This window comes from Oncorhynchus keta, chromosome 5 (assembly GCF_023373465.1).
Source record: "Oncorhynchus keta strain PuntledgeMale-10-30-2019 chromosome 5, Oket_V2, whole genome shotgun sequence".
NCBI classification, from domain to species: Eukaryota; Metazoa; Chordata; class Actinopteri; order Salmoniformes; family Salmonidae; genus Oncorhynchus; species Oncorhynchus keta.
In genome coordinates this window covers 23,971,592-23,996,103 of record NC_068425.1, presented here as the reverse complement: position 1 = coordinate 23,996,103, position 24,512 = coordinate 23,971,592, and the positions used below count along the sequence as shown (strand labels likewise).

The 24,512-nt window shown below is 52.2% G+C and overlaps 1 protein-coding gene across 1 annotated transcript in view; it reads left to right on the top strand.

Annotated features, from left to right (window-relative positions):
• The first annotated feature begins 1,454 nt into the window (after positions 1–1,454).
• Positions 1,455–24,512, top strand: part of LOC127930072 (SH3 and multiple ankyrin repeat domains protein 1-like) — a 117,999-nt gene continuing 94,941 nt past the window's right edge. Inside the window, exon 1 of the mRNA XM_052519171.1 lies at positions 1,455–1,907. The gene's annotated coding sequence lies outside the window, so the exon portion shown is untranslated. The remainder of the gene's footprint in view (positions 1,908–24,512) is intronic.

Below are 24,512 nucleotides of genomic sequence, written 5' to 3'. Positions count from 1 at the left end.
CCCACACACACATACAGTCTCTCCCCAATGTTACCCCTCCCCACACACACATACAGTCTCTCCCCAATGTTACCCCTCCCCACACACACATGCAGTCTCTCCCCACTGCTACCCCTCCCCACACACACATACAGTCTCTCCCCAATGTTACCCCTCCCCACACACACATACAGTCTCTCCCCAATGTTACCCCTCCCCACACACACATACAGTCTCTCCCCACTGCTACCCCTCCCCACACACACATACAGTCTCTCCCCACTGCTACCCCTCCCCACACACACATACAGTCTCTCCCCAATGTTACCCCTCCCCACACACACATACAGTCTCTCCCCACTGCTACCCCTCCCCACACACACATACAGTCTCTCCCCAATGTTACCCCTCCCCCACACACACATACAGTCTCTCCCCAATGTTACCCCTCCCCACACACACATACAGTCTCTCCCCAATGTTACCCCTCCCCACACACACATACAGTCTCTCCCCAATGTTACCCCTCCCCACACACACATGCAGTCTCTCCCCAATGTTACCCCTCCCCCACACACACATACAGTCTCTCCCCAATGTTACCCCTCCCCACACACACATACAGTCTCTCCCCAATGTTACCCCTCCCCACACACACATACAGTCTCTCCCCAATGTTACCCCTCCCCACACACACATACAGTCTCTCCCCAATGTTACCCCTCCCCACACACACATACAGTCTCTCCCCAATGTTACCCCTCCCCACACACACATACAGTCTCTCCCCAATGTTACCCCTCCCCACACACACATGCAGTCTCTCCCCAATGTTACCCCTCCCCACACACACATACAGTCTCTCCCCACTGTTACCCCTCCCCACACACACATACAGTCTCTCCCCAATGTTACCCCTCCCCACACACACATGCAGTCTCTCCCCACTGTCTCTGTGTATGGAAATCAGCATTGCTGCAGTGGCCCCCCTTTTCCTCTTATACACATCCTTTTCATTCTTAATTTATATTTCATTATGTGTGTTGCTCGGCAGTCCTGCTGCATCTGCTCAGACTGTGTCTGTTGGGATAAATTGAATAGGAAAGACAATCATTAAGATGATGAAAATAATTGGATAATTTTATTATCCATTGTATTTGTGTTATTGATACTGTGTGACGTGTTAATTTGACAGTTTGGGTCTGCTTCCCTGTGAAGTCTGTGGTATTGGGTGGTTCCCACTGTCTGTGTTCTGTAGTGTCTTCAGTTCTGTTTATTTTTTTATTTATTCCCAACTAAGAGTGAAGAACTCTTCAAAACATCAAAGAGAGGGAGAGAGAGCGAGAATGGGAGATGAGGGAAGAGAGAGAGAGAGATAGAGAGATAGAGAGAGAAAGAGAGGGAGGGGTGTGCCCTGTATCTGGGTGCTGGTGTAGGCGAGAGAGGGAGACTGGGAGGAGAGGATGAGGGAAGGGGCGAGAGCGCTAGAAAGCGAGAGAGACACAGGTATGGGAGGGGGATAGAGGGAAATAAACCAACCAGATGAAAGTGAGAGAGAGATTGGGCTGTTTGAACGTGCCAGAGGGGAAGAGAGAGAGGGAGAGCGAGAGGGACTGAGGATAGAAGTGTTACTACTGGGTTGTGCTGCCTGGCGCTAGAAGACCGACATGGAGAATATGCATCGCCCCACAGCACACACAGACACCAGACACCAGACACCGAACACCACGTAAAAAGTGATTTTCAAAGGCCTCACTATCAGCGGTGATTTTTCCACTTCTCCCATTCCTTTTTTTAGTTTTATTTTGCGCTGCCTCCTCTCTCCTTATTTCTGTGTGTGGATCCTCCCTCCCTCCCTCCACCACTTCTGTCACTCTCTCCATTTCCAAAGGAGGGATCTGTGAATCAAGTGCAACAGAAGAAGAACAGTAAGTGAAGTGCTTTTTCTGCATCCGAGGGAGACAGAGAGAGGTGCATGGGGGAATATTGCAAGGCAAGCAGACGAGAGCAGGGATTGTCTCAGGAAAGAATGGAGAGGGTTAGAGGGAGTTGCGGTTGCGGGTTGTTTATTCAAGTTACAGCGTTGATGTAAATGTGTCTAATTCATTGGTCACGTGGGTTGACGGAGAGTCACATCAATACTGTGACTGTAGAGGAAGATACACAGGCAAATACCGTGCAGAGAGAAGATAAATGACAGAACAAGATGACAGAGAGATAAAGGAGGTGGTGAGAAGGCAGAAGACACAAGGGAGAGTTGGGCAACATTGACATTTTGGCAGCAGAATACTCTCTGATAGCAGTACATATATTACACACATGGAAAAAGGGACGGAGAGAGAAAGTGGGACCTTTTCTAGATGTAGTTCAGTGAAGGACACGAAGGTAGGATTGGCTTGAGATGGCAATTTGTGTAGGCAGTCCCACTGGAAGTGGTGTTCAGTACAAGGCATCAGCGAGGTGTTATTTACACACCCACCCACATCCATTGGCATGCATTAGTCTACTGAAGGCTGTTGTACCCATGCAGGGATGGTGATGGACTGCTGCACAGTCAAGGCAGCTGGTGAATGTGATTGGTACTCACATCAGAAGACAACCATTTGAAACCACGTAGTCAATCACACAGTGGCAGTCATGATGTCATGATGCCAGGGGAACACTGCATAGGTAGAACTACCACGTATGATCTGCCACACAGATACACCTGTCCATGTATTCCAACATGCACGTAGACATTTAGATACATCCATATGCACCTACAAGATTGTGCCCTTTGCTGTGCATCCAAAGGCGTTTGCACCTGTGACTTCAAAAACTTACTGTATATATCCACATCTACTTTCTTTTGAATGAACCTGCATATAACCATATACCCCCCCCCATACACACACACACACAGGTGGTTTATCTGGGTCCTTATGGGAAGGGTTTGTAGAGCTGAATATGGAAGAAGTGTGACATAGTGAGATATTATAAGGCTGTGTTATTATAAGGCTGTATTATTATAATGATTATTATAAGGATTATTATAAGGCTGTATTATTATAAGGCTGTGTTATTATAAGGCTGTATTATTATAAGGATTATTATAAGGATTATTATAAGGCTGTATTATTATAAGGCTGTGTTATTATAAGGCTGTATTATTATAATGATTGTTATAAGGATTATTATAAGGCTGTATTATTATAATGATTATTATAAGGATTATTATAAGGCTGTATTATTATAAGGCTGTGTTATTATAAGGCTGTATTATTATAAGGATTATTATAAGGATTATTATAAGGCTGTATTATTATAAGGCTGTGTTATTATAAGGATTATTATTATAAGGCTGTATTGTTATAAGGCTGTGTTATTATAAGGATTATTATTATAAGGCTGTATTATTATAAGGATTGTTATTATAAGGCTGTGTTATTCTAAGGATTATTATGAGGTTGTATTATAAGGACCTTCTTCAGATGGAAGCACACGGTTGGTCTGCTCTGTCCTTGTCATTATCTGAGTCTTTCTATAGATGTCTTTGTCTCTGATGTTCTTCCTCCATCATATCAGCCATCGGAGGAAACACTGATCACTGGGTATTGATGGGTCATTGTATTGGGCACATTTAATTACACACAAGCCTTGATGATGCAGCAAGAGGCTGAGAGAAAGGGAGGGAGGGAGCCTGTACCTCATAAAGCAGAAGAGAAAGTTACACTGTTGATTCAACTATTGATAGGGACCAGATTTAGGGAGGATATTTGGAAACAGACACCATGCGCAGGCACACACACACACACACACACACACACACACACACACACACACACACACACACACACACACACACACACACACACACACACACACACACACACACACACACACACACACACACACACACACACACACACACACACTGTTGGTGTTTTATATGTGCACATTAGCTGCGGGCGGGTGGCGAGAGAGATGAGAGGATGACAGAGTGGATAATCAGACAGAGGCACACAAAGGGAGATCTAAAATTAGCCTCAATGGTGAGAGCGATTGACAAATTACGAAACTGGAATAACACTGACATTCCTTTGCCCAACATTTAGAAACATCTCCTCTGCCTTTCTCTCTCAACTCCCACTACTGTACAGTATGTGTGTGTATTTCTGAGTGTGTGTTTGATACTAGGATGTATTGCTGGGTAGCCTAGCAGTGAAGAATGTTGGGCCAGTAACCGAAAGGTCACTGGTTCGAATCCCCGAGGTGTCTAGGAGAAAAATCAGTCAATGTGCCCTTTAGCAAGTCACTTAACCCTAATTACTCCTGTAATTAGTCGCTCTGGATACGGGCATCTGCTAAATGACGAACATGGAAATGTTAAAGGGTACTCCTGTACTTTTGTCAACTTTTTAGCCAGTAGTTCTGAAAGTAGCACTCATGAGCAAAAAGTGGTCCCCTAAAATTGCGTACTACATCACATATGTGCAGATATGTGCACCACGTCATAGCTCTCTTTCTCTCTGCTGTGGGTGCATCATGTGCATCTTGCTAGCTGTCACTCATACGGCGAGGGGCTGAAGCTCGTTGGTTGAACTGGAATTGCTAGGGGGCCGGCCCACATAGGGGAAATGGCACAGCACTGCTTCCAGTTAAACTGTTGCTTTCAAACTAGGCATTTCGTACAGTAATTATGCTCATACATTATGCATGTGATGACACATCCAGCCCAAAGCAAGAGGTTTAAAAATACTTAGTCGCCAAAGTTCCAGAGCATTTCTTCAGTGATCCTGACGTAGAGCCCAGTGTTGGTGCTGCTCCCTGCTGACTGTGTGTCAGTGTTCCTGACGTAGAGCCCAGTGTTGGTGCTGCTCCCTGCTGACTGTGTGTCAGTGTTGCTGACGTAGAGCCCAGTGTCGGTGCTGCTCCCTGCTGACTGTGTGTCAGTGATCCTGACGTAGAGCCCAGTGTCGGTGCTGCTCCCTGCTGACTGTGTGTCAGTGATCCTGACGTAGAGCCCAGTGTTGGTGCTGCTCCCTGCTGACTGTGTGTCATTGTTGCTGATGTAGAGCCCGGTGTTGGTGCTGCTCCCTGCTGATTGTGTGTCATTGTTGCTGACGTAGAGCCCAGTGTTGGTGCTGCTCACTGCTGACTGTGTGTCAGTGATCCTGACGTAGAGCCCAGTGTTGGTGCTGCTCCCTGCTGACTGTGTGTCAGTGTTGCTGACGTAGAGCCCAGTGTCGGTGCTGCTCCCTGCTGACTGTGTGTCAGTGATCCTGACGTAGAGCCCAGTGTTGGTGCTGCTCCCTGCTGACTGTGTGTCAGTGATGCTGACGTAGAGCCCAGTGTTGGTGCTGCTCCCTGCTGACTGTGTGTCAGTGTTCCTGACGTAGAGCCCAGTGTTGGTGCTGCTCCCTGCTGACTATGTGTCAGTGTTCCTGACGTAGAGCCCAGTGTCGGTGCTGCTCCCTGCTGACTGTGTGTCAGTGTTCCTGACGTAGAGCCCAGTGTCTGTGCTGCTCCCTGCTGACTGTGTGTCAGTGATCCTGACGTAGAGCCCAGTGTCTGTGCTGCTCCCTGCTGACTGTGTGTCAGTGATCCTGACGTAGAGCCCAGTGTTGGTGCTGCTCCCTGCTGACTATGTGTCAGTGTTCCTGACGTAGAGCCCAGTGTCTGTGCTGCTCCCTGCTGACTGTGTGTCAGTGATCCTGACGTAGAGCCCAGTGTCGGTGCTGCTCCCTGCTGACTGTGTGTCAGTGATCCTGACGTAGAGCCCAGTGTTGGTGCTGCCCCCTGCTGACTGTGTGTCAGTGTTCCTGACGTAGAGCCCAGTGTTGGTGCTGCTCCCTGCTGACTGTGTGTCAGTGATCCTGATGTAGAGCCCAGTGTTGGTGCTGCTCCCTGCTGACTGTGTGTCAGTGATGCTGACGTAGAGCCCAGTGTTGGTGCTGCTCCCTGCTGACTGTGTGTCAGTGTTGCTGACGTAGAGCCCAGTGTCGGTGCTGCTCCCTGCTGACTGTGTGTCAGTGATCCTGACGTAGAGCCCAGTGTTGGTGCTGCTCCCTGCTGACTGTGTGTCAGTGTTCCTGACGTAGAGCCCAGTGTTGGTGCTGCTCCCTGCTGACTGTGTGTCAGTGTTGCTGACGTAGAGCCCAGTGTCGGTGCTGCTCCCTGCTGACTGTGTGTCAGTGATCCTGACGTAGAGCCCAGTGTCGGTGCTGCTCCCTGCTGACTGTGTGTCATTGTTGCTGATGTAGAGCCCGGTGTTGGTGCTGCTCCCTGCTGATTGTGTGTCATTGTTGCTGACGTAGAGCCCAGTGTTGGTGCTGCTCACTGCTGACTGTGTGTCAGTGATCCTGACGTAGAGCCCAGTGTTGGTGCTGCTCCCTGCTGACTGTGTGTCAGTGTTGCTGACGTAGAGCCCAGTGTCGGTGCTGCTCCCTGCTGACTGTGTGTCAGTGATCCTGACGTAGAGCCCAGTGTTGGTGCTGCTCCCTGCTGACTGTGTGTCAGTGATGCTGACGTAGAGCCCAGTGTCGGTGCTGCTCCCTGCTGACTGTGTGTCAGTGATCCTGACGTAGAGCCCAGTGTTGGTGCTGCTCCCTGCTGACTGTGTGTCAGTGTTCCTGACGTAGAGCCCAGTGTTGGTGCTGCTCCCTGCTGACTGTGTGTCAGTGATCCTGACGTAGAGCCCAGTGTCGGTGCTGCTCCCTGCTGACTGTGTGTCAGTGTTCCTGACGTAGAGCCCAGTGTTGGTGCTGCTCCCTGCTGACTGTGTGTCAGTGATCCTGACGTAGAGCCCAGTGTTGGTGCTGCTCCCTGCTGACTGTGTGTCAGTGATCCTGACGTAGAGCCCAGTGTTGGTGCTGCTCCCTGCTGACTGTGTGTCAGTGATCCTGACGTAGAGCCCAGTGTTGGTGCTGCTCCCTGCTGACTGTGTGTCAGTGATGCTGACGTAGAGCCCAGTGTTGGTGCTGCTCCCTGCTGACTGTGTGTCAGTGATCCTGACGTAGAGCCCAGTGTCGGTGCTGCTCCCTGCTGACTGTGTGTCAGTGTTCCTGACGTAGAGCCCAGTGTTGGTGCTGCTCCCTGCTGACTGTGTGTCAGTGATCCTGACGTAGAGCCCAGTGTTGGTGCTGCTCCCTGCTGACTGTGTGTCAGTGATCCTGACGTAGAGCCCAGTGTTGGTGCTGCTCCCTGCTGACTGTGTGTCAGTGATCCTGACGTAGAGCCCAGTGTTGGTGCTGCTCCCTGCTGACTGTGTGTCAGTATGTGGGAATACCGTCCTGACAATGTCTTTGTTCCTCAAGTGGTCCTCTTATGCCATGACGTCAATACGCTGAGCTGAAATCAGGTAGGAGTGTGGCTGTACTTACCACCAACACTCCACTACTCAGCACTAGATGAATTATACACACAGCTACACACACATATTGATTGGCAGACAAACTGAGCCGTTTATATTGTGACGAACAGTGATGACTGTCAATGACTGTTAAACATCATGCTCATACTGATCAAGTCACACACAGACCAGGACTTCACTCATCTGCAACCTGATTGTTTGAGAAACTGACCATTAATTATAAAGCATTTGAGAAAGCTAGGTCAATAGTAGCCAAGTCAAACATCGAGGAAGAACTCTTGAGAGGATGGAGGCTCTAGAGGGGAGTCCACCCTCTTCTGGTTGGCTGCGTTGACGTTTTGAGTAGATTATGACCATAAAAGGCTTTCAAAGTCTGCCTGGAATATCACTGGGAAGGCCAGGGTAAGGGAAGAGAAAGACCAGAATGGTTCAGAGGCAGCATACAGGACAGGAGACAGGGTAGGAGAGGCACCTCAGGACTGGCTGGAGGCAGGGAGGCAGAGTAGGAGAGGCACCTCAGGACTGGAGGCAGGGAAGCAGAGTAGGAGAGGCACCTCAGGACTGGAGGCAGAGTAGGAGGGGCACCTCAGGACTGGAGGCAGGGAAGCAGGGTAGGAGAGGCACCTCAGGACCGGAGGCAGAGTAGGAGAGGCACCTCAGGACTGGAGGCAGGGAAGCAGAGTAGGAGAGGCACCTCAGGACTGGAGGCAGGGAGGCAGAGTAGGAGAGGCACCTCAGGACTGGAGGCAGGGAGGCAGAGTAGGAGAGGCACCTCAGGACTGGAGGCAGGGAGGCAGAGTAGGAGAGGCACCTCAGGACCGGAGGCAGAGTAGGAGAGGCACCTCAGGACTGGAGGCAGGGAGGCAGAGTAGGAGAGGCACTACAGGACTGGAGGCAGGGAAGCAGAGTAGGAGAGGCACCTCAGGCCTGGAGGCAGGGAGGCTGAGTAGGAGAGGCACCTCAGGACTGGAGGCAGAGTAGGAGAGGCACCTCAGGACTGGAGGCAGGTTAGGAGAGGCACCTCAGGACTGGAGGCAGGGAGGCAGAGTAGGAGAGGCACCTCAGCACTGGAGGCAGGGAGGCAGAGTAAGAGAGGCACCTCAGGACCGGAGGCAGAGTAGGAGAGGCACCTCAGGACTGGAGGCAGGGAAGCAGAGTAGGAGAGGCACCTCAGGACCGAAGGCAGAGTAGGAGAGGCACCTCAGGACTGGAGGCAGGGAGGCAGAGTAGGAGAGGCAGAGTAGGAGAGGCACCTCAGGACTGGAGGCAGAGTAGGAGAGGCACCTCAGGACTGGAGGCAGAGTAGGAGAGGCACCTCAGGACTGGAGGCAGGGAGGCAGAGTAGGAGAGGCACCTCAGGACTGGAGGCAGGGGGCAGAGTAGGAGAGGCACCTCAGGACCGGAGGCAGAGTAGGAGAGGCACCTCAGGACTGGAGGCAGGGAAGCAGAGTAGGAGAGGCACCTCAGGACTGGAGGCAGGGAGGCAGAGTAGGAGAGGCACCTCAGGATTGGAGGCAGGGAGGCAGAGTAGTAGAGGCACCTCAGGACTGGAGACAGGGTAGGATAGGCACCTCAGGACCGGAGGCAGGGAGGCAGAGTAGGAGAGGCACCTCAGGATTGGAGGCAGGGAGGCAGAGTAGGAGAGGCACCTCAGGACTGGAGGCAGGGAAGCAGAGTAGGAGAGGCACCTCAGGACTGGAGGCAGGGAGGCAGAGTAGGAGAGGCACCTCAGGACTGGAGGAAGGGAGGCAGAGTAGGAGAGGCACCTCAGGATTGGAGGCAGGGAGGCAGAGTAGGAGAGGCACCTCAGGACTGGAGGCAGGGAGGCAGAGTAGGAGAGGCACCTCAGGACTGGAGGCAGGGAGGCAGAGTAGGAGAGGCACCTCAGGACTGGAGGCAGGGAGGCAGAGTAGGAGAGGCACCTCAGGACTGGAGGCAGGGAGGCAGAGTAGGAGAGGCACCTCAGGACTGGAGACAGGGAGGCAGAGTTGGAGAGGCACCTCAGGACTGGAGGCAGGGAGGCAGAGTAGGAGAGGCACCTCAGGACTGGAGGCAGAGGAGGAGAGGCACCTCAGGACTGGAGGCAGGGAGGCAGAGTAGGAGAGGCACCTCAGGACTGGAGGCAGGGAGGCAGAGTAGGAGAGGCACCTCAGGACTGGAGGCAGGGAGGCAGAGTAGGAGAGGCACCTCAGGACTGGAGGCAGGGAGGCAGAGTAGGAGAGGCACCTCAGGACTGGAGGCAGGTTAGGAGAGGCACCTCAGGACTGGAGGCAGGGAGGCAGAGTAGGAGAGGCACCTCAGCACTGGAGGCAGGGAGGCAGAGTAAGAGAGGCACCTCAGGACCGGAGGCAGAGGAGGAGAGGCACCTCAGGACTGGAGGCAGGGAGGCAGAGTAGGAGAGGCACCTCAGGACTGGAGGCAGGGAAGCAGAGTAGGAGAGGCACCTCAGGACTGGAGGAAGGGAGGCAGAGTAGGAAAGGCACCTCAGGACTGGAGGCAGAGTAGGAGAGGCACCTCAGGACTGGAGGCAGGGAGGCAGAGTAGGAGAGGCAGAGTAGGAGAGGCACCTCAGGACTGGAGGCAGGGAGGCAGAGTAGGAGAGGCACCTCAGGACTGGAGGCAGGGAGGCAGAGTAGAAGAGGCACCTCAGGATTGGAGGCAGGGAGGCAGAGTAGTAGAGGCACCTCAGGACTGGAGACAGGGTAGGATAGGCACCTCAGGACCGGAGGCAGGGAGGCAGAGTAGGAGAGGCACCTCAGGACTGGAGGCAGGGAGGCAGAGTAGGAGAGGCACCTCAGGACTGGAGGCAGGGAAGCAGAGTAGGAGAGGCACCTCAGGACTGGAGGCAGGGAGGCAGAGTAGGAGAGGCACCTCAGGATTGGAGGCAGGGAGGCAGAGTAGGAGAGGCATCTCAGGACTGGAGGCAGGGAGGCAGAGTAGGAGAGGCACCTCAGGATTGGAGGCAGGGAGGCAGAGTAGTAGAGGCACCTCAGGACTGGAGACAGGGTAGGATAGGCACCTCAGGACCGGAGGCAGGGAGGCAGAGTAGGAGAGGCACCTCAGGACTGGAGGCAGGGAGGCAGAGTAGGAGAGGCACCTCAGGACTGGAGGCAGGGAGGCAGAGTAGGAGAGGCACCTCAGGACTGGAGACAGGGTAGGATAGGCACCTCAGGACTGGAGGCAGGGAGGCAGAGTTGGAGAGGCACCTCAGGACTGGAGGCAGGGAGGCAGAGTAGGAGAGGCACCTCAGGACTGGAGACAGGGAGGCAAAGTAGGAGAGGCACCTCAGGACTGGAGGCAGGGTAGGATAGGCACCTCAGGACTGGAGGCAGGGAGGCAGAGTAGGAGAGGCACCTCAGGACTGGAGGCAGAGGAGGAGAGGCACCTCAGGACTGGAGGTAGGGAGGCAGAGTAGGAGAGGCACCTCAGGACTGGAGGAAGGTTAGGAGAGGCACCTCAGGACTGGAGGCAGGGAGGCAGAGTAAGAGAGGCACCTCAGGACCGGAGGCAGAGGAGGAGAGGCACCTCAGGACTGGAGGCAGGGAGGCAGAGTAGGAGAGGCACCTCAGGACTGGAGGCAGGGAAGCAGAGTAGGAGAGGCACCTCAGGACTGGAGGAAGGGAGGCAGAGTAGGAAAGGCACCTCAGGACTGGAGGCAGAGTAGGAGAGGCACCTCAGGACTGGAGGCAGGGAGGCAGAGTAGGAGAGGCAGAGTAGGAGAGGCACCTCAGGACTGGAGGCAGGGAGGCAGAGTAGGAGAGGCACCTCAGGACTGGAGGCAGGGAGGCAGAGTAGAAGAGGCACCTCAGGATTGGAGGCAGGGAGGCAGAGTAGTAGAGGCACCTCAGGACTGGAGACAGGGTAGGATAGGCACCTCAGGACCGGAGGCAGGGAGGCAGAGTAGGAGAGGCACCTCAGGACTGGAGGCAGGGAGGCAGAGTAGGAGAGGCACCTCAGGACTGGAGGCAGGGAAGCAGAGTAGGAGAGGCACCTCAGGACTGGAGGCAGGGAGGCAGAGTAGGAGAGGCACCTCAGGATTGGAGGCAGGGAGGCAGAGTAGGAGAGGCATCTCAGGACTGGAGGCAGGGAGGCAGAGTAGGAGAGGCACCTCAGGATTGGAGGCAGGGAGGCAGAGTAGTAGAGGCACCTCAGGACTGGAGACAGGGTAGGATAGGCACCTCAGGACCGGAGGCAGGGAGGCAGAGTAGGAGAGGCACCTCAGGACTGGAGGCAGGGAGGCAGAGTAGGAGAGGCACCTCAGGACTGGAGGCAGGGAGGCAGAGTAGGAGAGGCACCTCAGGACTGGAGGCAGGGTAGGATAGGCACCTCAGGACTGGAGGCAGGGAGGCAGAGTTGGAGAGGCACCTCAGGACTGGAGGCAGGGAGGCAGAGTAGGAGAGGCACCTCAGGACTGGAGACAGGGAGGCAAAGTAGGAGAGGCACCTCAGGACTGGAGGCAGGGTAGGATAGGCACCTCAGGACTGGAGGCAGGGAGGCAGAGTAGGAGAGGCACCTCAGGACTGGAGGCAGAGGAGGAGAGGCACCTCAGGACTGGAGGTAGGGAGGCAGAGTAGGAGAGGCACCTCAGGACTGGAGGAAGGTTAGGAGAGGCACCTCAGGACTGGAGGCAGGGAGGCAGAGTAGGAGAGGCACCTCAGCACTGGAGGCAGGGAGGCAGAGTAAGAGAGGCACCTCAGGACCGGAGGCAGAGTAGGAGAGGCACCGCAGGACTGGAGGCAGGGAAGCAGAGTAGGAGAGGCACCTCAGGACTGGAGGCAGGGAGGCAGAGTAGGAGAGGCACCTCAGGACTGGAGGAAGGGAGGCAGAGTAGGAGAGGCACCTCAGGACTGGAGGCAGAGGAGGAGAGGCACCTCAGGACTGGAGGAAGGGAGGCAGAGTAGGAGAGGCACCTCAGGACCGAAGGCAGAGTAGGAGAGGCACCTCAGGACTGGAGGCAGGGAGGCAGAGTAGGAGAGGCAGAGTAGGAGAGGCACCTCAGGACTGGAGGCAGAGTAGGAGAGGCACCTCAGGACTGGAGGCAGGGAGGCAGAGTAGGAGAGGCACCTCAGGACTGGAGGCAGTTAGGCAGAGTAGGAGAGGCACCTCAGGACTGGAGGCAGGGAGGCAGAGTAGGAGAGGCACCTCAGGACTGGAGGCAGGGAGGCAGAGTAGGAGAGGCACCTCAGGACTGGAGACAGGGTAGGATAGGCACCTCAGGACTGGAGGCAGGGAGGCAGAGTAGGAGAGGCACCTCAGGACTGGAGGCAGAGGAGGAGAGGCACCTCAGGACTGGAGGCAGGGAGGCAGAGTAGGAGAGGCACCTCAGGACTGGAAGCAGAGTAGGAGAGGCACCTCAGGACTGGAGGCAGGGAGGCAGAGTAGGAGAGGCACCTCAGGACTGGAGGCAGGGAGGCAGGGTAGGAGAGGCACCTCAGGACTGGAGGCAGGGAGGCAGAGTAGGAGAGGCACCTCAGGACTGGAGGCAGGGAGGCAGAGTAGGAGAGGCACCTCAGGACTGGAGGCAGGGAGGCAGAGTAGGAGAGGCACCTCAGGACTGGAGGCAGGGAGGCAGAGGAGGAGAGGCACCTCAGGACTGGAGGCAGAGGAGGAGAGGCACCTCAGGACTGGAGGCAGAGGAGGAGAGGCACCTCAGGACTGGAGGCAGAGGAGGAGAGGCACCTCAGGACTGGAGGCAGGCAGGGCAGGACAGGCTCAGCACCAGACTGGTAGGTAAGGGTAGGAGAGGCACCTCGGGACTGGAGGCAGGGCAGGACAGGCTCAGCACCAGGCTGGTAGGTAAGGGTAGGAGAGGCACCTCAGGACTGGAGGCAGGGAGGCAGAGTAGGAGAGGCACCTCAGGACCGGAGGCAGAGTAGGAGAGGCACCTCAGGACTGGAGGCAGGGAGGCAGAGTAGGAGAGGCACCTCAGGACTGGAGACAGGGTAGGATAGGCACCTCAGGACTGGAGGCAGGGAGGCAGAGTAGGAGAGGCACCTCAGGACTGGAGGCAGAGGAGGAGAGGCACCTCAGGACTGGAGGCAGGGAGGCAGAGTAGGAGAGGCACCTCAGGACTGGAAGCAGAGTAGGAGAGGCACCTCAGGACTGGAGGCAGGGAGGCAGAGTAGGAGAGGCACCTCAGGACTGGAGGCAGGGAGGCAGGGTAGGAGAGGCACCTCAGGACTGGAGGCAGGGAGGCAGAGTAGGAGAGGCACCTCAGGACTGGAGGCAGGGAGGCAGAGTAGGAGAGGCACCTCAGGACTGGAGGCAGGGAGGCAGAGTAGGAGAGGCACCTCAGGACTGGAGGCAGGGAGGCAGAGTAGGAGAGGCACCTCAGGACTGGAGGCAGAGGAGGAGAGGCACCTCAGGACTGGAGGCAGAGGAGGAGAGGCACCTCAGGACTGGAGGCAGAGGAGGAGAGGCACCTCAGGACTGGAGGCAGGACAGGACAGGCTCAGCACCAGACTGGTAGGTAAGGGTAGGAGAGGCACCTCGGGACTGGAGGCAGGGCAGGACAGGCTCAGCACCAGGCTGGTAGGTAAGGGTAGGAGAGGCACCTCAGGACTGGAGGCAGGGAGGCAGAGTAGGAGAGGCACCTCAGGACCGGAGGCAGAGTAGGAGAGGCACCTCAGGACTGGAGGCAGGGAGGCAGAGTAGGAGAGGCACCTCAGGACTGGAGGCAGAGTAGGAGAGGCACCTCAGGACTGGAGGCAGAGGAGGAGAGGCACCTCAGGACTGGAGGCAGAGGAGGAGAGGCACCTCAGGACTGGAGGCAGGGCAGGACAGGCTCAGCACCAGGCTGGTAGGTAAGGGTAGGAGAGGCACCTCAGGACTGGAGGCAGGGCAGGACAGGCTCAGCACCAGGCTGGTAGGTAAGGGTAGGACAGGCTCAGCACCAGGCTGGTAGGTAAGGGTAGGACAGGCTCAGCACCAGGCTGGTAGGTAAGGGTAGGACAGGCTCAGCACCAGGCTGGTAGGTAAGGGTAGGACAGGCTCAGCACCAGGCTGGTAGGTAAGGGTAGGACAGGCTCAGCACCAGGCTGGTAGGTAAGGGTTTACCTTGGGAGCTGGACAGTAGCCAAAGGGACTCCAGTGGGACCAACAGCTGATGTAGAGATGGCAATCAATAGACTGATGAATTCACTGAGTATCCAAGCAGCTAATGGACATGGCTTTCATGTCTATTTCTGTTTCCCATGAAGGCAGTGGAGGTCCTGTAAAGGCTTCTGATGAGCCACTGTTCTTCTGAGTCACTGACTTAATATTCAGCCTGCGTTGGCAGGGAAATACCAATCATTGAACTCTGTTCTGAAATGTGTCAGACTTGACACAGCGGCAACACATGGTTAACACATCCACTGAGCATTATACCTCTTTCCATGGATTAAAGATGCCAGATGTTTCAATATCTCTCAAAAATGAGTTTGAATGTAATTTTGCTTATGTAACGTTTACGTTCACTCTCTACAGGCATCTGCTTATCTGCCTTGAACAAGGAGGTTTTGAGTTACCTTACTGTAGTCCATGTTGTTTAGACAGATCAATGCAGGTAATGCTCTTTCAGATGTCTTTTCGAGGAGAAACATGATGCTTACTACATCTGGTCTTCCTTTCCTTCATCTCTGTTCTGTCTGTCCCTCCTTTCATGGCCTCTCACCCTCTCACACTCAATAAGACATTGTTCCGTGTTGCCCTCCTGCCTCTCTCTCCTCCTGGTGTGTTTGTTCAAGTGCAGAGAATGCAGGAGGACTTCCTCTTCAGTATTTTCTATGTTGCTCTGGGGGGATAGTTCATAACTCCAGATTTAGCCCACTCGTTTACTCTCTCTCTCTCTCTCTCTTCCTCTCTTCTCCTCCTGCCCGCGGTAAACGACATCTGGGACAGACGGCCTCCCTTGTGCTCTGTCCTACTTCAGTATCGTCCTTTCTCTCTTCCTCTCGTCCTCTCTCTCTTCCTGATTCCTGATACTTCTCTCTCTTCCTGATTCCTGATACCTCCACTCTCTCTCCTCCTGATTCCTGATACCTCCTCTCTCTCCTCCTGATTCCTGATAACTCCTCTCTCTCTCCTCCTGATTCCTGATAACTCCTCTCTCTCCTACTGATTCCTGATAACTCCTCTCTCTCTCCTCCTGATTCCTGATAACTCCTCTCTCTCTCCTCCTGATTCCTGATACCTCCTCTCTCTCCTCCTGATTCCTGATACCTCCTCTCTCTCTCCTCCTGATTCCTGATACCTCCTCTCTCTCCTCCTGATTCCTGATAACTCCTCTCTCTCCTCCTGATTCCTGATACCACTCTCTTCCTGATTCCTGATACCTCCTCTCTCTCCTCCTGATTCCCGATACCTCCCCTCTCTCTCTTCCTGATTCCAGATACCTCCTCTCACTCCTCCTGATTCCTGATACCTCCTCTCTGTCCTCCTGATTCCTGATACCTCCCCTCTCTCTCTTCCTGATTCCAGATACCTCCTCTCTCTCCTCCTGATTCCTGATACCTCCTCTCTCTCCTCCTGATTCCTGATACCTCCTCTCTTCCTGATTCCTGATACCTCCTCTCTCTCTCCTCCTGATTTCTGATACCTCCTCTCTCTCCTCCTGATTCCTGATACCTTCTCTCTCTCCTCCTGATTCCTGATACCTCCCTCTCTCTCCTCCTGATTCCTGATACCTCCTCTCTCTCTCCTCCTGATTTCTGATACCTCCTCTCTCTCCTCCTGATTCCTGATACTTCTCTCTCCTCCTGATTCCTGATACCTCCACTCTCCTCCTGATTTCTGATACCTCCTCTCTCTCTCCTCCTGATTCCTGATACCTCTTCTCTCTCTCCTCCTGATTCCTGATACCTCCTCTCTCTCCTCCTGATTCCTGATAACTCCTCTCTCTCTCCTCCTGATTCCTGATACCTCTTCTCTCTCTCCTCCTGATTTCTGATACCTCCTCTCTCTCCTCCTGATTTCTGATACCTCCTCTCTCTCCTCCTGATTCCTGATACCTCCTCTCTCTCCTCCTGATTCCTGATACCTCCCCTCTCTCTCTTCCTGATTCCAGATACCTCCTCTCTCTCCTCCTGATTCCTGATACCTCCTCTCTATCCTCCTGATTCCTGATACCTCCCCTCTCTCTCTTCCTGATTCCAGATACCTCCTCTCTCTCCTCCTGATTCCTGATACCTCCTCTCTCTCCTCTTGATTCCTGATACCTCCTCTCTCTCCTCCTGATTCCAGATACCTCCTCTCTCTCCTCCTGATTCCTGATACCTCCTCTCTCTCCTCCTGATTCCTGATACCTCCTCTCTCTCCTCCTGATTCCAGATACCTCCTCTCTCTCCTCCTGATTCCTGATACCTCCTCTCTCTCCTCCTGATTCCTGATACCTCCTCTCTCTCCTCCTGATTCCTGATACCTCCTCTCTCTCTCCTCCTGATTTCTGATACCTCCTCTCTCTCCTCCTGATTCCTGATACCTTCTCTCTCTCCTCCTGATTCCTGATACCTTCTCTCTCTCCTCCTGATTCCTGATACCTCCTCTCTCTCCTCCTGATTTCTGATACCTCCTCTCTTCCTGATTCATGATACCTCCTCTCTCTCCTCCTGATTTCTGATACCTCCTCTCTTCCTGATTCATGATACCTCCTCTCTCCTCCTGATTCCTGATACCTCCTTTCTTCCTGATTCATGATACCTCCTCTCTTCCTGATTCATGATACCTCCTCTCTCTCCTCCTGATTTCTGATACCTCCTCTCTTCCTGATTCATGATACCTCCTCTCTCCTCCTGATTCCTGATACCTCCTTTCTTCCTGATTCCTGATACCTCCTCTCTCTCTTCCTGATTCCTGATACCTCCTCTCTCTCCTCCTGATTCCTGATACCTCCTCTCTCTCTCCTCCTGATTCCTGATACCTCCTCTCTCTCTTCCTGATTCCTGATACCTCCTCTCTCTCTCCTCCTGATTCCTGATACCTCCTCTCTCTCTTCCTGATTCCTGATACCTCCTCTCTCTCTCCTCCTGATTCCTGATACCTCCTCTCTCTCTCTGTGCTTTTATCCATTTCCATCTGTGGTTTTGCTGGTCTTTTTCTCAGGTCCAGTGTTGGGGTGTTTAAGACACTTCAACTTGAGAAGTCATTGAGAGAGTGGAAATGTCAGATACCTGAAAGACTAGATGTTTTCAGGCCAAAAGCTGTCATCACTGAGCACACAGACCAGCACACCCTACTCAAGCCAGATTTAGCTGCAGACAATTGCCGTTCACAGAGAAAATCTATTATTCGGGGAAATGCGAGAAGGGACGGACACAAAGATAAATGACCCATGAGTACTACTGTCTATCTAGCACTGGGGTGGTTATAAATAACACCATGGTGTCTGTCTTCTGCCACTCTGTTAATGGAAGAGTGGACATAGGTTTAGTTGCTTCACACCTGTGTCTGTGTCACTTTCAGTGTAGGGCCAAGCTAAACCAGCCTGTTTCTCCCTGGGGAACCCCTCACCTGCATCCCCCCGCTGGCTTTACCACCTAGTCCATGAATCCACATTCAATTACTTTTATCGCTCCTTTGCTTTACTCATCTCTCTCTCTCTCTCTCTCTCTCTCTCTCTCTCTCTCTCTCTCTCTCTCTCTCTCTCTCTCTCTCTCTCTCGCTGTGCAGTTATAACTACTCATACCAGCCACCCTATCTCAGCCACACGTCTGGTGCATTGCAATGATCCCATTCATAGCAATTAGAGGGAGGCATTGGCCAGAGTCTTCCATGCAGCCAGGATTGACTGGGAGTTTAATAGGCCTAATTGTGCCATTGGGAGGCAGGGTGGGAAAGAGCGTGATGCGAGTTTTCCCAGCAGTCACCACTGCATCATCAAAGTGGAGCTATTTATAGAAGCAGATGCTTGGTGGAGAAGCTGGCCCAGCCCGGGACAGTGATCACAGCCTTAGGCAGGGGGGCGGAGGGCCGTAAAGAGCAGTAATAGCAGGATCAGCAGCCCCTATGGATCATTACAATGAGGACAGCTTGATTCTTCCTGTTTAATGCGTACCCTTATTTGACCAGGTAAGTTGAGGTCTGTAGTGGAGCTAGCGATGCTACTAGGCTACTTCCCATACAGTCAGTACACTCTGTGTGTGTCAGCACTTACACTTTACAGCGATGAACCGACGTGTCAGCATAGCTTCTGTCAGACTATAGGGGGTGCCCCCATTGTCACACCATGCTAGAACTTCTGTCAGACCTTATAGTGGAGCTTCCTGACTGACATATGTTCAGTTGAGGAAATGACGTCATCATTTAGTTAGTCATTAAATCTTATTGGCTTTCCCACCGCCTCATCATCAGGGAACTCTTGTCCTTGGAGCTGCTAGTGTCAGTGTGTGTGACCGTGTGTGTGTGTGTGTGTGTGTGCGGCCGCGGGTTAAGAACTAGTTGTGGCGGAGGCTTATAAAGTGATGATGAATTTGTGGTGGATTGGTTGGGGCGGCATTGTGTATTAATAATAGACACGCAGCTGGCAGTATTTATAGTAGCAGTGGAGGGGCTGTGCTATGGTACTATTTATAGTAACAGTGGAGGGGCTGTGCTATGGTACTATTTATAGTAACAGTGGAGGGGCTGTGCTATGGTACTATTTATAGTAACAGTGGAGGGGCTGTGCTGTGGCAGTATTTATAGTAACAGTGGAGGGGTTGTGCTGTGGCAGTATTTATAGTAACAGTGGAGGGGCTGTGCTGTGGCAGTATTTATAGTAACAGTGGAGGGGCTGTGCTCTGGCAGTATTTATAGTAACATTGGAGGGGCTGTGGCAGTATTTATAGTAACAGTGGAGGGGCTGTGCTGTGGCAGTATCTATAGTAACAGTGGAGGGGCTGTGCTGTGGCAGTATTTATAGTAACAGTGGAGGGGCTGTGCTGTGGCAGTATTTATAGTAACAGTGGAGGGGCTGTGCTGTGGCAGTATTTATAGTAACATTGGAGGGGCTGTGCTGTGGCAGTATTTATAGTAACAGTGGAGGGGCTGTGCTGTGGCAGTATTTATAGTAACATTGGAGGGGCTGTGGCAGTATTTATAGTAACAGTGGAGGGGCTGTTCTGTGGCAGTATTTCTAGTAACAGTGGAGGGGCTGTGCTGTGACAATATTTATAGTAACAGTGGGGGGGCTGTGGCAGTATTTATAGTAACAGTGGAGGGGCTGTGCTGTGGCAGTATTTATAGTAACAGTGGAGGGGCTGTGCTGTGGCAGTATTTATAGTAACAGTGGAGGGGCTGTGCTGTGGCAGTATTTATAGTAACAGTGGTGGAGCTGTGCTGTGGCAGTATTTATAGTAACAGTGGAGGGGCTGTGCTGTGGCAGTATTTATAGTAACATTGGAGGGGCTGTGGCAGTATTTATAGTAACAGTGGAGGGGCTGTGCTGTGGCAGTATTTATAGTAACAGTGGAGGGGCTGTGCTGTGGCAGTATTTATAGTAACATTGGAGGGGCTGTGCTGTGACAGTATTTCCAGTAACAGTGGAGGGGCTGTGCTGTGGCAGTATTTTTAGTAACAATGGTGGAGCTGTGCTGTGGCAGTATTTATAGTAACAGTGGAGGGGCTGTGCTGTGGCAGTATTTATAGTAACAGTGGAGGGGCTGTGCTGTGGCAGTATTTATAGTAACAGTGGAGGGGCTGTGCTGTGGCAGTATTTATAGTAACATTGGAGGGGCTGTGGCAGTATTTATAGTAACAGTGGAGGGGCTGTGCTGTGGCAGTATTTCCAGTAACAGTGGAGGGGCTGTGCTGTGGCAGTATTTATAGTAACAGTGGAGGGGCTGTGCTGTGGCAGTATTTATAGTAACAATGGTGGAGCTGTGCTGTGGCAGTATTTATAGTAACAGTGGAGGGGCTGTTCTGTGGCAGTATTTCCAGTAACAGTGGAGGGGCTGTGCTGTGGCAGTATTTTTAGTAACAATGGTGTAGCTGTGCTGTGGCAGTATTTATAGTAACAGTGGAGGGGCTGTGCTGTGGCAGTATTTATAGTAACAGTGGAGGGGCTGTGCTGTGGCAGTATTTCCAGTAACAGTGGAGGGGCTGTGCTGTGGCAGTATTTTTAGTAACAATGGTGGAGCTGTGCTGTGGCAGTATTTATAGTAACAGTGGAGGGGCTGTGCTGTGGCAGTATTTATAGTAACAGTGGAGGGGCTGTGCTGTGGCAGTATTTATAGTAACATTGGAGGGGCTGTGCTGTGGCAGTATTTATAGTAACAGTGGAGGGGCTGTGCTGTGGCAGTATTTATAGTAACATTGGAGGGGCTGTGGCAGTATTTCTAGTAACAGTGGAGGGGCTGTGCTGTGACAATATTTATAGTAACAATGGTGGAGCTGTGCTGTGGCAGTATTTATAGTAACAGTGGAGGGGCTGTGCTGTGGCAGTATTTATAGTAACAGTGGTGGAGCTGTGCTGTGGCAGTATTTATAGTAACATTGGAGGGGCTGTGGCAGTATTTATAGTAACAGTGGAGGGGCTGTGCTGTGGCAGTATTTATAGTAACAGTGGAGGGGCTGTGCTGTGGCAGTATTTATAGTAACAGTGGAGGGGCTGTGCTGTGGCAGTATTTATAGTAACATTGGAGGGGCTGTGGCAGTATTTATAGTAACAGTGGAGGGGCTGTGCTGTGGCAGTATTTCCAGTAACAGTGGAGGGGCTGTGCTGTGGCAGTATTTATAGTAACAGTGGAGGGGCTGTGCTGTGGCAGTATTTTTAGTAACAATGGTGGAGCTGTGCTGTGGCAGTATTTATAGTAACAGTGGAGGGGCTGTGCTGTGGCAGTATTTATAGTAACAGTGGAGGGGCTGTGCTGTGGCAGTATTTATAGTAACATTGGAGGGGCTGTGCTGTGGCAGTATTTATAGTAACAGTGGAGGGGCTGTGCTGTGGCAGTATTTATAGTAACATTGGAGGGGCTGTGGCAGTATTTCTAGTAACAGTGGAGGGGCTGTGCTGTGACAATATTTATAGTAACAATGGTGGAGCTGTGCTGTGGCAGTATTTATAGTAACAGTGGAGGGGCTGTGCTGTGGCAGTATTTATAGTAACAGTGGTGGAGCTGTGCTGTGGCAGTATTTATAGTAACAGTGGAGGGGCTGTGCTGTGGCAGTATTTATAGTAACATTGGAGGGGCTGTGGCAGTATTTATAGTAACAGTGGAGGGGCTGTGCTGTGGCAGTATTTATAGTAACAGTGGAGGGGCTGTGCTGTGGCAGTATTTATAGTAACATTGGAGGGGCTGTGCTGTGACAGTATTTCCAGTAACAGTGGAGGGGCTGTGCTGTGGCAGTATTTTTAGTAACAATGGTGGAGCTGTGCTGTGGCAGTATTTATAGTAACAGTGGAGGGGCTGTGCTGTGGCAGTATTTATAGTAACAGTGGTGGAGCTGTGCTGTGGCAGTATTTATAGTAACAGTGGAGGGGCTGTGCTGTGGCAGTATTTATAGTAACATTGGAGGGGCTGTGGCAGTATTTATAGTAACAGTGGAGGGGCTGTTCTGTGGCAGTATTTCTAGTAACAGTGGAGGGGCTGTGCTGTGACAATATTTATAGTAACAGTGGGGGGGCTGTGGCAGTATTTATAGTAACAGTGGAGGGGCTGTGCTGTGGCAGTATTTATAGTAACAGTGGAGGGGCTGTGCTGTGGCAGTATTTATAGTAACAGTGGAGGGGCTGTGCTGTGGCAGTATTTATAGTAACAGTGGTGGAGCTGTGCTGTGGCAGTATTTATAGTAACAGTGGAGGGGCTGTGCTGTGGCAGTATTTATAGTAACAGTGGTGGAGCTGTGCTGTGGCAGTATTTATAGTAACAGTGGAGGGGCTGTGCTGTGGCAGTATTTATAGTAACATTGGAGGGGCTGTGGCAGTATTTATAGTAACAGTGGAGGGGCTGTTCTGTGGCAGTATTTCTAGTAACAGTGGAGGGGCTGTGCTGTGACAATATTTATAGTAACAGTGGGGGGCTGTGGCAGTATTTATAGTAACAGTGGAGGGGCTGTGCTGTGGCAGTATTTATAGTAACAGTGGAGGGGCTGTGCTGTGGCAGTATTTATAGTAACAGTGGAGTGGCTGTGCTGTGGCAGTATTTATAGTAACAGTGGTGGAGCTGTGCTGTGGCAGTATTTATAGTAACAGTGGAGGGGCTGTGCTGTGGCAGTATTTATAGTAACATTGGAGGGGCTGTGGCAGTATTTATAGTAACAGTGGAGGGGCTGTGCTGTGGCAGTATTTATAGTAACAGTGGAGGGGCTGTGCTGTGGCAGTATTTATAGTAACATTGGAGGGGCTGTGCTGTGACAGTATTTCCAAATAACAGTGGAGGGGCTGTGCTGTGGCAGTATTTTTAGTAACAATGGTGGAGCTGTGCTGTGGCAGTATTTATAGTAACAGTGGAGGGGCTGTGCTGTGGCAGTATTTATAGTAACAGTGGAGGGGCTGTGCTGTGGCAGTATTTATAGTAACAGTGGAGGGGCTGTGCTGTGGCAGTATTTATAGTAACATTGGAGGGCTGTGGCAGTATTTATAGTAACAGTGGAGGGGCTGTGCTGTGGCAGTATTTCCAGTAACAGTGGAGGGGCTGTGCTGTGGCAGTATTTATAGTAACAGTGGAGGGGCTGTGCTGTGGCAGTATTTATAGTAACAATGGTGGAGCTGTGCTGTGGCAGTATTTATAGTAACAGTGGAGGGGCTGTGCTGTGGCAGTATTTATAGTAACATTGGAGGGCTGTGGCAGTATTTATAGTAACAGTGGAGGGGCTGTTCTGTGGCAGTATTTCCAGTAACAGTGGAGGGGCTGTGCTGTGGCAGTATTTTTAGTAACAATGGTGTAGCTGTGCTGTGGCAGTATTTATAGTAACAGTGGAGGGGCTGTGCTGTGGCAGTATTTATAGTAACAGTGGAGGGGCTGTGCTGTGGCAGTATTTCCAGTAACAGTGGAGGGGCTGTGCTGTGGCAGTATTTTTAGTAACAATGGTGGAGCTGTGCTGTGGCAGTATTTATAGTAACAGTGGAGGGGCTGTGCTGTGGCAGTATTTATAGTAACAGTGGAGGGGCTGTGCTGTGGCAGTATTTATAGTAACATTGGAGGGGCTGTGCTGTGGCAGTATTTATAGTAACAGTGGAGGGGCTGTGCTGTGGCAGTATTTATAGTAACATTGGAGGGGCTGTGCTGTGACAGTATTTCCAGTAACAGTGGAGGGGCTGTGCTGTGGCAGTATTTTTAGTAACAATGGTGGAGCTGTGCTGTGGCAGTATTTATAGTAACAGTGGAGGGGCTGTGCTGTGGCAGTATTTATAGTAACAGTGGTGGAGCTGTGCTGTGGCAGTATTTATAGTAACAGTGGAGGGGCTGTGCTGTGGCAGTATTTATAGTAACATTGGAGGGGCTGTGGCAGTATTTATAGTAACAGTGGAGGGGCTGTGCTGTGGCAGTATTTATAGTAACAGTGGAGGGGCTGTGCTGTGGCAGTATTTATAGTAACATTGGAGGGGCTGTGCTGTGACAGTATTTCCAGTAACAGTGGAGGGGCTGTGCTGTGGCAGTATTTTTAGTAACAATGGTGGAGCTGTGCTGTGGCAGTATTTATAGTAACAGTGGAGGGGCTGTGCTGTGGCAGTATTTATAGTAACAGTGGAGGGGCTGTGCTGTGGCAGTATTTATAGTAACAGTGGAGGGGCTGTGCTGTGGCAGTATTTATAGTAACATTGGAGGGGCTGTGGCAGTATTTATAGTAACAGTGGAGGGGCTGTGCTGTGGCAGTATTTCCAGTAACAGTGGAGGGGCTGTGCTGTGGCAGTATTTATAGTAACAGTGGAGGGGCTGTGCTGTGGCAGTATTTATAGTAACAATGGTGGAGCTGTGCTGTGGCAGTATTTATAGTAACAGTGGAGGGGCTGTGCTGTGGCAGTATTTATAGTAACATTGGAGGGGCTGTGGCAGTATTTATAGTAACAGTGGAGGGGCTGTTCTGTGGCAGTATTTCCAGTAACAGTGGAGGGGCTGTGCTGTGGCAGTATTTTTAGTAACAATGGTGTAGCTGTGCTGTGGCAGTATTTATAGTAACAGTGGAGGGGCTGTGCTGTGGCAGTATTTATAGTAACAGTGGAGGGGCTGTGCTGTGGCAGTATTTCCAGTAACAGTGGAGGGGCTGTGCTGTGGCAGTATTTTTA